Raw genomic sequence first — 14,993 nt, 5'->3', positions numbered from 1 at the left:
GCATCATATGAAAGAAATGAATTCACTGAATGAATTATGACATGAATGAAAATAGAGATTATGGAAGGGTAAAACTACTTTTGGAAATACATATCAGGCGCCACAGAAAGGTTCAAACCTTTTGGCCTAACTACCACTAACGGAATTCTACTCTAAATGAATAAAGTCCCCAAAGGGGGAAAAAAACTGTACATATAAAGATGTTCCACTGCCTCGTTTTCGTATAGAAAGTGACAGCAAGTAAAATGTCCAAAGTAGAATACTAAGAAAATTACGGTTCATCCACTGACAAAATGTTGGGTAACACTTTAAATATTTATGAACACTATATAAAAGATTAGGAATATCTTTATGATAAAACCTTAAGAGAAAACAGGACTAGGTACATATATTTATACCATAAATACATATTTAACCATAATTACATTCATATAAATATTTTTATTAAAAACCTAGTAGGGAAAAACATAAAATATGAGATTATATATTTTTTTCCTATTTTCCAAATAGCATGTAGTTTTTTTCCATACTGCTTCTATAATTAAAGGAAAAGAGAGGGAAAAGCTTTAGCTTTGAGATTCTTAAAATTTTTTAAGCTCTAAATCCCAAATTTAGCCTTACCTAACATACCAGCAAACTATAAGGAGTTTTGGTTCCCAAGAAAACTAAGGGAATGGAGAGTTGCTGAAGTATGAAATTTTTATAAAGAACATTAAAATTTTGGTGGCTATTGTCTAGTTGAAAACAGAATCACTAAAACCATATGATAATTAGCATAGGTAGCAACATGGCTCAACATCGAGGTAGCACAGTAACAAGCATGTTGTAATCTCTAAGTCGTTTTAAATTCTAGTGTTTAGGCCCCCTCATCTCAATACTGAGGACAATGGCACTTTGACATAAGCTAAAAACCATGAATAATTGGAAACGACTGAAGAACTATAATATCTCTCTCCCTTCCCCACCAACACCTCCCATGTCCTAATATGCATATCTGGATTATGCAGGTCATTTTATCCCTGAGCCTATTACATTGTCCCTTACCACTGAAGATGGAAGTCCAGAGCTAATACTTGAAATCAGAAGCAAAACTGGAGTGGGAATAAAAGAATAGAAAGAATTCAAAAACACTTCTGTACATAGATCTTCCTCTTATCCGGCTAAACAAACCTTATTAGCCAAATACAAGTAGTTAAATTACACAATTCCTTGCTTTAAAGGCTGTCCTACCTTTTACGGGCTCAGTGTTCTCTTTCTTCTATCAAATTTGCTTAATATTTAGCAAGCCCCACCTATCATCTGTCACTCCAACCAGTCCTATATCTCAAAACTAAAATATAATTCAAATTCATGTATTCAACAATTGTTCGTTGAATGCTTACTATGTGCAAGCCACCACAACTCAATAACTAGGCAAGGTTCTTGGTCAGTCTTTGTGAATAGCCTTTGGATTGATCCCATTTTCTTAAAAACATGGCAATTAGCACTAGAACAAAATACAGCACCTATTATTTCTTTAGTTATAAGTTCTAGATACAGTGAAGAAAATGTTTACTTCATTTTTCAAGGTAGCATCACATTTTAAGATGCCCTTCACAAGAGATACTTAGGGTTATTTAAATCAGTAACTCTAAGCATACCCTTCTGTTCTAACTGGGGAATAAGGAGATAACTTCTTATTCTAAGGAAGAAACATGGCAAGGTTATACAAAACCATGAGCAACAACTTCCAAACTCACAAACAAGTAATACAGCTACAGTATATGTGACTCTTGCCATTAAAAATGTTTGCATGCCTAGCAACTGAACAGTATCATATCCCAACTGCATTTGCTTCTTTAGTTTTGTTACCTTCAATAAAAATGAAAATGTTATTCAAGTAAACTTGCTTCCACAGTACAGGAAAGTCAATTAAAAAGCCTTCCTTTGCTCCTACATTCTCATTTTCTTCTCAATTCAGACTCTGCCCCTGAACACATAAACATGCAGTATTTAAATGAACGTACACATCCATGAAATGCAGTGCTCTAAAAGTAAGGTATGGAAAGAAGACTGAGTTCAAACTGTTCTACTTGATACACTGGGTTCTAAGGTAAGAAGTTCTGGATTTTAGATATGGAAATGGGTACAGAAGACACTGACATGAAAGGTACTGAAAGTTACACCTTAATTTTAAATATCAGAGCCCAAGCATATGGGCAAAAAGTATCCTAACACTAAATACATCTTTCACAATTACCTCTAAATCTTTCTTAAAATGCTATAAGTTATTCCATCCAACAAGCTGTATGTACACGCCCACTCTCAGAATCAAACTGTAAAGGAGGGATGGATTCAAGTGATATTGAGGGAGGTGCTATGAATGGGTAAACAACTGGGTAAACAACTCGTTTGGAGATACACTAAAGAAGGGTCAAGCATTATCACCAAGTTTCTAGTTTAGGCAACTTGAGTTAATGATGGGAACATTAACCTACTTCACATAGTTCTACGAATACTTTTTCTTTTTGAGTGGGAGGGGATAAGGTGAGGGGAGAACTGACAGATGAGTTCAGACTTCTACACTACTTTTGAATTTATAGTATTTATGGGACATCAGGAGGTGCCTGGTAAGACAGCTGGATCTGTCTCAGAAGAAAATTATATTCTGGAGATAGATATGTGAGTCATCAGCATGTATAAAAAGTCAAATGAATAGATTAAATCAATAGGAAGAGAGAACAGAATGAAGGTTGAAGAACCACCTTGGGAATACCAATATTTAAGGAGTGCGCAGAGATGGAAGAGCTAGCAAAGAGAGTCTACAAATGAGAGACTGATATTCTTGAACTCAAGAGAGAAGGCGGTTTCAAAAAGGGAGGAGGGAGGGGGGACAAAATAGGTGGTCAAATAAAATAACTCTTTTTCATCATTATCTGCCCCAACTTTCAGGAAATAGCACTACTTCTCTAACTTTAAGCATTAGAGGAGAAGCAGTGACTGTTCTTCACTATAACCTATGCTCTATTTTTAGTATAAACAGCAGTTTTATACTAAAGTGTAAACTCAATTTCTGGATAAATTATCACTGCACCATTGTTCCAGTTTCTATGTGCTGTATGTTCAAAATACACGATGCTACCTATTTTAATTATGATGAAAAAGAGGGCAATGTCTATTTTACCTACTTGGTAGAGCATCTAACCTAACAGAATTAACTAGTATAAATGCATGCCACTCAACAGTAATGTAAATTACAAGATTTTTGGAGTTGAGGGGTAAACATGGGCAAGTAAAATTATGTCCATTAATAAAGCAGCTGCAAAATCTGAGACAAATTCTAAAACCATTCAAAGTATTTTTTGACAGAGTAGTACCAAAGTTAAAGAGTATATCAAATTCAATGTCAAAATTCAGATACCAACAAACTACTCATACAGGCAACAACATGGATGGATCTCAAAAGCCTTATGCTAAGTGAAAGAAACCAGACCCAGAAGCCTATATAAATATGATTCCATTTACGTGACATTCTAGAAAATACACAACTACAGGGACAGAAATTAGATCTGGCTGCCAGGGGCTAGACTAGGGGTAGGAAACTGATTACAAAAGGATATAAGGGAACTTTTGGGGGTGATGGAAATATTATATGTCTTGATTAAGGCAGCAGTTGCAAGATAATGTTTGTCAAAACTCATCAAACTGTACACCGGCAATAGTGAATTTTATAGTGTAAATTATACCTCAATAAGCCTTACTTAAAAAAAATTCAGTCACCATATCACTATTATATTTAAACAGCATTTTTAATGTGCTGTAATGTATTTCTAATTATCTAAATTGTTATTATATATAATACTTAAATTAGCAAAGAAAACAAAAACTACAATAAATCAATCTTAAGCTTAAAACAAAGTATTTAGATACTTTCCCTCTTACAATAAATCCCAGTATCTTACTCTCAATTCTACTGCCCAAGGGAGCAAAACAAATGCTCCTTCCTATGCTTTACAATCTTAACAGCTAAAAAAATAACTGTTTTAAGTTTTTCTTTGATTCTTTTAATACATAAGTTATATGATGTATGTATTGATTGGGATATATGTAAATACTATCATATAGTTTAATTCTAATTAATCAGTTCAACAAAAATGTAATGAATACCTATAGCACAGGACAAGCACTGTGATGATGTTATAGACATAAAGATGGAAATGTCTCCTTGCTCTCATAGAGCTGGTGGTTTAGTATGTCTGAAAAACATAGGAACAAATTATTTTATCAAGAGATATAAGCAATAAACTGACAAATGCTATGAAATTAAATGGCCAGGGAAACTTAAACAAAAAAGGCCATGCTTTCTCTTTCTCCTTAAAAAAAAAATTCTGGTCCTTGAGCTGACGTTTTGAGAAGTAACACACCTCCAGAACAAAGTAAGAATGCTACCCTAATATACATGTTCACAGTTAGTGTCAATGCTTTTTCACCAGCAATATTTTGAACTTATGACGATCTCAGAATCTGAGGCCTTTTAAACTGCTCTAGGTTTCATTAACATTAACAATACCACCTATATTCACCAAGCTGTGTAAAAATCTGCTTGGGGGGGAGATAAAGACTGGACACTGACAGAGAGAGAAAGAGGTATACAAGAAAAGGGAAAGAGAATATTAGTAGAGTTAAATAAAAAGCATATTGCATATATGTCTTACAGGATAACCCGGAGTAGGTTACAGCATGAATACTGGATTCTTAATTCTTTTCTCAAAGGGAAAAAAATGATAGCAGTAGCTTTTAGGCCATTACATTTCAACTTTCAACCTTAAGAGTTTTCTGAGACATAGGCAGAACCCTGGGGAAAAGATTATGTTATGTGCAACAATTTTTTAAGAATAGTACTTTTTTTTTTAATGGGAGTTAGAGCCAATATATACCCATGTAAAATTTCAATTTGGTCATTACCAAAGAAAAACTAAATTATGTATAGCCTATACTCATCATCAACTTCTTTAGGTAGAAACTGGCAATCCTATCAAAGAAAACTAAAAGCAGATTTTAAAATCCTGAAAGGGTTAAAATAGATAAGCAACAAGGATATACAGGATAGCACAGGGGATTATACCCATTATCTTATAATAACCTATAATGGAATATAATCTGCAAAAATAGTGAATCAATATGCTGTACACCTAAAACTAACACAATATTGTAAATCAACTATACCTCAATTTAAAAAAAAAACAAATAAAATAAAACATAGCAAATATAGGAAAAAACCAAGCAAAACAACAAATAAAATAAAATCCTGAAAGGGTTGCCAAGTAGCAGTGCTGAGAAAACTGAGTGTTGAAAAAACTCCTATTTCCTTACTAGGACTAATTTCAAGGACTTGTTTGTTGGTAAATAAAAAAATTAAATATACCATCATAAATATTAATATTTTTACAGTAAACTATAGTTTGAATTTTAATAATTCATTAGTGTTTCAAGCACTGCTAGTTTTTAAGGTATCTAGAAGCAATGACTATTTTTAAAAAACAGTACTTATGAAGTACATATGCATTTTATTGGCACAAGACTAAAGAATTGAGAGTATAAGTGACCCAAATGTGTTCATTCTAACGAAAAGGAATCCAGTATTTCAAAATTATGTCATAGCTTCTGAATTTCTCAGGAGAGGTAAAAGTATACAAAATTATTTTAATAAATAAATTAATCAATGTTGCTAATTCCATGTTTTTCCATTCTGTTAAAGTTTTTCCTTTCTGCCAAAAGGCATATACATACAAAAGAAAATTTTTAAGCGTTTGCTATATCATGTTAAACGTTACACACACATAAGATGGCAAAAAAATTTACCTACATTAATTATGTTAAAAATTTAGTGTATTCTTGAGAATATTTTTTAATGCTTAACGTTTTTATAAAAAATAATTCAAGAATCACAATATTAGGAAAATAAAGTGGCTTTTCCACACTTTCAAAAAATACAGCATGCATTATATTTAACATCAATATTCTATTTAAATGCACATCTGTACATAGAAACATTTTGTATATTTTGTATAGTGTAAAGTTAACAATGTGTGTTTTAAAAGACTAATCAGATAATGAATCAGCTATAACTGACCAAAAAACTTTAGAATTGCTCTTTTTAAGCCACAGGATAGCTTTATAAGCCACACAAGAAAAACAAGTCTCACTACTTTATAATCAAGCCTACTATTTTTTATCAAAACAAACAAACAAAAAAAAGTATTATAAATCTTGAAGAGACAGAGTGGTAGAATGGAAAGAATAGAAGTTTTAGAATTAGACATATTTGAGTTGGGATCCTATCTCTAACACTTGCTAGAACCGCCACCTTTGACAGGTTATTAAACATGATGAGCTCCAATTTCCTTGTCTGTGAAAAGAGAACATTATCACTAAAGTCATTGGATGGTTGGGAGGTAATCACGATAAACAGTGTAGTGGTTAAGGTGGGTGGGTGAAGCATCAACTCCGGAGTCCTTTCTCCACTTTCTTCCACTTGTTAGCTGTGTGACCTTAGTCACTTAATCATTCTATACCTTAGTTTTCTCAAATATCTTAGAGTAATAAATATAACCAAACTCATACTATACCTTGAAGAATTGAGAAAATCCATATAAAGCTCCTGGCACAGTTTTTGGCACATGGGAATCACTCAATAATATTACATATTACAAATGTAAGGCACTCAACACAATGCCTGACACAAAAAAGATTTTAAATCTTAGCTTTCCTAAACTAAGTTCTAAATTACTTTTTTACTGTCTCTAAAATTCAAATTCACCCCTGAAGATAAACATATGCCATTAAGGATGAGAAAAAAATACTAGCTCAAGGTCTATAAAGGTATTCACTAAAAGACTCCCCATAAGAATGTATGTAATGGCAACAGCTCTGGAATAAGTGCACAACTTCCCAAGCTGAGAACTTCAAAACGATCCACATTCTTTGGCTATATAAATACTAGAATTTTTTAAAAGTGCCAGTCATACTAATTTATAGATTCATCTACTACAATACAAATTGGTCATATACATTTCTATGAATAAAATCACTCTAAAGCTCAATTTTCCCTTTCTAAAAAGATGCTTTGACAGTTTCAACTCAATATAAAAAACTTAAAAGAAGTAAAAACTTCAGATTAACAAACTCAAAATTAAAATGTAAGACAGTAAAGATGTGCTGACTTCAAAATTACTGAAATTATTATTAATATATATAGCATATATAGTCTGGATTCTATTTTAGTTCTATGCCTAAAGTACATTATTTCCCTGACAACATGACTTTTAAGTACTGATTCAACTGAGCAACTAAAGGATAGTAATTAAGAATTTACTAAAACTAGAAATGTGGAATCCTAAGTCCTTAAGAACAAATATAAATCAGACTGATCATACTAATAAGACAACAGACAATTTTCTGACATTTTCAGCCTCAGTTTCTTCATCTATAAATTGTGGATGATAATTGTTTCTATTTCAGGAGCCTGTTAGAAGAATTAAATGAGATAATATTGGGGGGTCATACACACGTTAACACAATCCCTGGAAAATAATAACCTCTCAAAATCCTACCTAGCTGGCAATGCTGTAACAAGAAATGATCTCTCCTAGTAATATCACTTTGGGAATAGAAAGAAACCTGCCTTAAAACATAATGCAATCCGACGAAACTCAATTCATTAAAACTGACTGCAGACTTGGTGTTTAAAATAGCATTTAAATCAATTAGAAACACTAAAATTCCACTCTGGCAGTTAAAAAACAGAATAAGAATAAAACTTTAAGGAGTCATTATTTACTACACATACAGTTAATTCACTTACACTCCTGAAGAGGGACATATGTAAATAAACTTAATCACCTGAACACCAAATATATACACACAAGGTCAAGATTTCTAATGTAAAAGTACTATTTTCATACCAGGAAAATACAACCAAAAGACAAGTATCATATCTCTCTATGGAGATGAGAAAAGCACCTTGGACTCAGATAATTGAAAAAAATCACAAATGGTATCAGTGTCAGCACTGAGCAATACCTAGCTTCATGACCAAAGCTCACAGGTTTCTTAAAGCAACATAATCTAATAAGAAACTCTTAAGAGTCAGAGAATACCTAATCTCCCACTGAGTCACTACATGAATCTCTACAAATCATGTGGCCTCTGAGTTTTTCATCAAAAAATGGAAATCACACTGGTCGTCTACCTTGCAGGGAAATGAGAATATTTATGAATGAACTCAGGTCACCCTGAAAAAGGACAGATTTAAAAATACAGAGAATAATTATTGGCATCCGCTAAAAATAGAAAAAAACTTTGTTCAAAAAGTATATTTTTAAATGATTTTTAAAAGCTACGTAAGACCATACATTACCACCAAAGCCAACTTAGTATGCTCAGGATATTAAAGATGTCAACTAAACACTTAATTACCAGGCTTCTATAAAATGTTCCTAGTCAGTAATTTCCTATTCGTTTTATGGCAAATAAATGTGATAAACGGAATTGAAGTTACATTTCTATGAAAAGAATTTTTATTTACCTCAGTCTTCCCAGTCACTTTATATAGAACTGAAATCTAACATTATTTTAAAAATTTCAGAATTACTTACAAATTATGCTTTTCCTAATAAGCAACAGAGTGCGGAAAGTTAAACGAAACTGTGTAAAACACAAACTCTTTAGTTTTTATTTACTCTTTATTATTAATTTTTACACCTTATTTTGGAAGAGTAAAAATACCACAATAGAGTATGTCAAAATATAACACAGATGGGTTCAAATGTTTCTATAGCAGTTTGATGATGAATTGGTACCAAAAAATTAAATATGAAATTAGTTTAGGAAGCCTTAGAAAATACATGTTTGAGTTGGGTAGTCTGGCTCCAAATAAAGAAAACTTCATGTTTGAATTGGTACAGCTTTGCTCATAATATTTTGAAATTTAATAATGATCATTATGCAGAAAACCAAAACTAGGCTTACTACCATACTGAAAACTTTCACTTTTCATCCCCAAAGAGAATCTGAAATAGCCTTTCTTCGAAGATAACTCTTTTCTTCTTAAAGGTGGACAGTATTATAATGATCCGTAGCACAGGTTCAAAAAGCTTTCGAATAACTTTAGTAAACAAATTTGTTGAATGGCTTTCAAAAGGAAGCATCCAATATACTCATCTCAAAACACTAGAAATAATTATTTACTATTCAACTTTAATTTGATTTACTAGACTTTCCTGATATACTTTAAAACTACTTCCTTTTCAAGTAATTATTATAAGTTACTGGTAACTCTGCAGACTCAAAAGAAACAATAAACCATACTGTTGAAATTTCCTCTAAGTATATTATGAAATATTTATCCTATAATATAACCAGCATTACAAGATTTCTGGAACACTTATAGTTGTTTCCTTTCGCTGAATTAAAAAAAAAAAAAATGGAAATACAAGATTAACCACGGGTGACTATCCCGACCAATACAGGGGAGGTCGAGCAGACTATTCCTAATCTCTAGGGAAACACAAATTATTCCTTCCAACTAAGTTATCAAAAAGGTAAAGCTCAAGTTTAGGTTTTACTCAAGTTTCACAATGTCTCCTTTAAAAATAATCTATTTAATTGGTTTGGACTGAACAAAAAATATTTTCAATGTAATTTAAAGAAATATTTATGGTATCTGAACGAAAGCTATCACACAACCTATATTACTTACAGATTACTAAATATGTAGAATTAGGAAAATAAGGTCTGATAAGAACTAATTCACTTTAATTCCAAAGTCACAATAAAAAATCAGTCACATAAACAGACATCTAATATACTGATTTAAACATCTGTGTAAGAAAGCTCCCTTTAACTATATAAAACGCTAAAGATAAGTTGTTTCTGCTGATGAAAACTAAGCAAGCAGAGCTCCTCTTTCCATTACCTTTAGTAGAAGTATGTTCATCCCTTGACATAGGTCTCAGTATTTTAAGTTGTAAAGACAATCGCAGGTTCATAAAGGGCCTTTTAAACATTTACATTGAAGCCCTTACCCCGCCTCCCACCCCCAAATCCTCCGCTTAACAAGTGAACTGTTCCTACCTTCTGTATTCTTCCCCCCCTCCCCAGCCCCCATTCGCGTGCCCCCCACCCAGTGTAGGCCTGAGGCCCTGTAGCAAACAGTGTCTAACAGGAGCAGGCAGCACAAAGACAGGAATGGGAGATTAGTGGGAGGGAGGGAGGCCGGGATTGGGGCTCAGCAGGAGCTTCAGGCTTTTTAAAATTCAAACTGCTCCCTGACCAATACAAATCACGGACACGCTACTGACTACTACACGGATTTATAGCATTAAAAACATGCCTCGTACGTGACAGCTATATTAACTTCACTCTTTTTAACATTTATCCATACGTTTGCAGGAAATGTGGAACAATTTATTTTAAGCAGAGGGCCAAACTCAAAAACAACCTTCAGAAAAGTTACTCCTACAATGACAATAATAATTCAATGAGACACAAAAAATTCGAACCAATGTTAACACCCACTAATAAAACAAGGGACTTTTTTGATCAGTGTTGCTTCATTTTAAGCAATGAAAGTTTTCCTTCAGTGACTATGAGACAAAGTATCAAAACGGTCTAACCCAAGTACATTTATTTTTCTGTGCAACTTGTATGGCTGAGGACTTTTAAATTGGTTTTTCCCTAATGCCAACCTACATTACCAACGCCTCCATAAGCAAGACCTAAACACTTATTTGTGAACTAGAATTTAAGATAGAACTGATCTTTTTCTCCAGCATTTACAGATACATTTGACCTATTAAAATGACACCTCTCTCATTACACAGTCAAACATCATGGGCACAAACAGCCAATGACAATCCTGGGACCTCAAGAAGATCTGCCCTGACATGAAAGGATGGCACCTTCTACATTTTTTTTTAACCTCCCAGGGATTTTAAGCATAACTTAATTTCTATCCTTCTAAAGAAAATTGGTTGTACCTGTATCTCAGCACAATTCTCAGAACATTTAAAAAATCTTTTTTAAGCTTCTACACGTTTAGATCAGGAAGTACCTAAGTGTGTTATGTATAATCGTTTAAAACTGTCCTTATACAACGCACACAAATATAAAGTGGCCGGGTAAACCTGTCAAGTACTTTATACTTGTCTTTGAATAAAAAGTCCATGTGCAACACACTGTCAAACACCAACATAAAAGCTCTTTGCGTGGGTGGGGGTCATATGCAGTGTCTACCACACTACGGGTTCCTATATGAAATATTCATGTGGACGACTTAATTCTTTTGAAAAAGAAAATGAGTCTTTATTAACTTTCCAGCGTCCAAACAAGTTTTACACAGGAAAAGAATTACCACTGGATCCGTGTCTGAGTATTTACATTTGTCTCACTAACTGAAACTACTTCCTCCCTTCATGGGGTCACAGGGGGAAGAAGGGGGGTTGTTTGTTTCACTGGGACGTTCCCCACTCCCGGACCAGGAAAGTTGTAAATATGGGGACGGTCAACGCACATTTGCTGTTAGTTGTATTGTTTCCGCCTCCTCACTAGCTAGCTACGGCTCTTCTCCCGGGCGAGGCCTGTCACCGACCAGCAGTAGCTCCGCTCAGCCCGAAGCTCTCCTAATCCCCGAGCTCAAGTAGATTCCGCTGGCCCGCGGCCTGCACTCTCCGCCGGGCCTACGCCTCCCCGGCCGCCCGGCAGGAGCCCAGTCCCCGCCACCGGAGCCGGCCGGGAGAGGGTACCAAACCACCGCCACCCAGGGCGGCTGCCACCAGAGAGGAGCGAACTCTAGACTCGCCCGTGGAGGAGACCTGGGGCCGCTAAGGAAACGGCGGGGAGGGGAGCGAGGAGGAGAGACGCTGAGGACCTGGCGCCGCCGCCGCCGCCGCCGCCGAAATAAAGAGCAGGAATTTACCTGGGCGAATCGGCGTCTGAATCCAAGGGGAGGCCGAGGCCGCTGTGGCGAGAGACTATAATCCGGGCCGGGAGGGGGGGTGGCTACGGCTCCTCTTCCGTCTCCTCAGTGCGGGGAACATGTAGAGCCGGGGGGAGACCAGCCGAGAAGACAAATCGCTGCTTCTTCTTCCTCCTCCTCCTCCTTCTCCCACATAGAAACACTCACAAACACCCGACCGGGGGCCCGAGCTACCGGGGGGGCATCGCCGCCGGCCCGGGAACCAATCCTCCAGTCGGCGGGGGCGTCCCTCCCTGCGGCTTGGTGGTGTCGGGTGAGTCGGTACCGACGGAGGGAGGGGGGGAGGGCGGGGGGGGAAGGAGCCCAGTGTGTGTGTCTCTCTCGTTTCGTCTCTCCCTCTCAGAACAAAATGCCGACCGGAAGTGCAGCTGCAGGAATGACTCCCTCCGCCGGCGCCAAACACTAACAACCACCCCCTCTTCCCCACTCCACTTCCGCCACCGCCGCGCCGCCGCCGCCACTTCGGCTCGCGTCTTCGGCTGCGCCGCACCGCACGGCCCGCTCCGCTCCGCACCGCACCCGGGGCCGGGCGGCGGCCGGCAGCAAGGCGGCGGCGGCGGCTCTCCTCTACGCTCTTCTCCTCAGGGCGGCTGTGGATGTTACCTTTTAGTGTCGATCCTGCGGAGCGGCGTTTTCGCTGCGGCAGGGGCGGGCCGGGTCTTCCCGGTCTTTATTTTCCTGGAGGCCGACCGGAGCGGGGCCCGAGTTCGGTGGCGGTTGAGTGCGTGGGGGGCGGTCAGGCCCGGACCGTCTCGCAGCCCGCGCACGCCGCCCCAGCTGCTCGTCTTTAGCTCTCGGCAGCCGAGCTCGGGGCGGCCACGTAGAGGACGCCCGCTATCCGACGGCGACCGAGCATTTTTTAAATGGTGTCCCTGCAGCCGGGTGGATGGATGTATCGTATTGTACACCTTTCTCTCCTTTGAGAGGCCAGACTTTACGCCCGTCTCTGCTTTCTTTCTGAGGAGTGAGAACGCAACGCGTGGAGGAGACGAAGATTCTCAGCTGGATTGAAATGGAACCATGTTTGTGATGCATATATTTCTGGAAATATGTGGTCTTTTCTGGTCTTGCATTTTGTTGCCGGTGGTTTTGGCTCTTGCCTAGCAGTCGGGAGAAGGGCCTGTAGGCGACGCTGTTCGAGCGAGGAGCCGGTCCGCGCCCCCCTCTAGGTGTGGGTGGAGCCGAGCACGCGGGGAGAGCCGGCGGAGTGCGGGCCGCGGGGGGGCCTGGGGCCAGCCGATTTCAGACTTCGTTTTCCTTTAGGTTCGAAACAGTGCGGTACTGGCCAAGGCTGGAGTACAAATGTGATTATGTGTACAGTTCCAAGCCTCCTGTAGTCTCTGACTGAAACACGTGAAATAACTTTACCGTACAGGTCACTATTCAGTTTACTTCTGTACATTAAAAGGGGGCTATTCTTCAGGTAAAAAGTGCATAGGTAAGCGAATTTTACTCAAACGGGACGAAATTTGTGTTATATTTTCATGAGTTTACTTAAATGGTATGTTAATTATATATGCATATGTACCGGTACGCTGAAAGTAAATAGGAAAAATTTTCCCCACAGGTTATTCCTTTTGCCTCACATCACTCGAAGGACTAAATCAGGTCTTGTCACTCCTTGACTCTAGACCCTGCTATTGTTCAGCTGGGAGTAAAAGCCAAAGCCTTGACCGCGGCCTAAAGGCGGTGCGCGCGGTGGGGCCGGGGGAGGCTGCCTCGGCCGCCTTGCAGGCAGGACGTCTGTCCTGGCTTTGCCTTCGGCCAGGCTCTTTCCCCAAGGACCACAGAGTTGGCTGCCTCACCTTCAGGATTTTGCGCAACTGTGTCCTCGGGGCTCCGTGGCCACTCTTTAAACTGCAAGTTCCCGGTCCCTTTTCCCCATTTTTATCCTTCAGGCGTTCTGCATATCTTACATGTTTATCTCGTTATCTGTTTTCACCAATAGAATAACGTAAGCTCTAGGAGGGCGAGGTTTTTTTTTTTTTTTCTCCACTGTTGTTTTGTGGAGAAAATAATTCCTGACACACACAGTAGATGCTTAATATTTGGTTAATGAATGAATGACGATTGTAAGGGCCCTGACCCCACCCACACATACACCAGTTTCTGAACTCTGTCCCTTACATATGTATATACTTACACACTACAGAGAACTTTATGAAAGGTTTGTGGGGAAAAAAAAAAAAACCCTAGGGAAAAAAAAGCAAGTTTATTACAAAGTTCTAGGAAACGGTACTACTTCTAGACATTGAAAGCCGTCCACAGCAACACCAGAAGCCCACAAACTGTGATAATTATTTGTTTTGGGGTTTCTGTAAATGGGCTTGCTAGAGGACAGTGCATTCTTGGATTATATGATCGTATGCATACTGGGGCAGTTAGCTTTCTCTCTTCCTGAATGACAACCTGCGTTCTTCATCCAGTCTGTCCTCTTTCTTGCAAAATCGTTTAATCATTTAATCACTAAATTAAAGTCTGAAAATTTGGTTGGCTTAGCCCAAATCCAGCACTACTGTAAAAGTTCATTCAGCAAGTATCTATCGGGCACAAAATGTGTGCCCGGCACAAAGATTCAAAAGGTGCTGTGTTTCTGAGGCTTAAAGGACCACATATGGCTACTTCGGTTACTACTCAGTTATGCTGTCAAGCAAAGCAAACGCTAGTGAGATTTATTTTTACAGTTTCCTTCTGAAGAAAAGGTTCAGTGAATGCTGAGGTCAGGCTTAGTGTGGATATTTTAATCCACCTCTTAGTTTGCTGCTCATTTACATTTACTTACTTTATGATAAGCACCAGGTATACCAATAAATTAATTGATAAATGATTTTTGAAAACTGAAACAAATTGAGAATTTTTATTTTCTAGTGGTTGGATTAACAGGGCTTTTAAATTAAAATACAAATGCCAGGAAACTAACAACTATGTTATAAGCCTTTGGCAGTGATATTACAAATAATCATATTTCATGTATGGA

At 37.8% G+C, this 14,993-nt stretch overlaps 1 protein-coding gene across 2 annotated transcripts in view; it reads right to left on the bottom strand.

Annotated features, from left to right (window-relative positions):
* NIPBL (NIPBL cohesin loading factor) overlaps positions 1–12,283 on the bottom strand; it is a 197,440-nt gene extending 185,157 nt beyond the window's left edge. For both annotated transcript variants that reach the window (XM_081232739.1, XM_081232740.1), the window contains exon 1: positions 11,957–12,283. The gene's annotated coding sequence lies outside the window, so the exon portion shown is untranslated. The remainder of the gene's footprint in view (positions 1–11,956) is intronic.
* Positions 12,284–14,993: the final 2,710 nt, after the last annotated feature.

The sequence above is a fragment of the Mesoplodon bidens genome (assembly GCF_964165515.1).
Source record: "Mesoplodon bidens genome assembly, chromosome: 4".
Taxonomy (NCBI): Eukaryota; Metazoa; Chordata; class Mammalia; order Artiodactyla; family Ziphiidae; genus Mesoplodon; species Mesoplodon bidens.
Note: the sequence above shows the minus strand (reverse complement) of the source record. Positions and strands in the feature narration are given on the sequence as shown.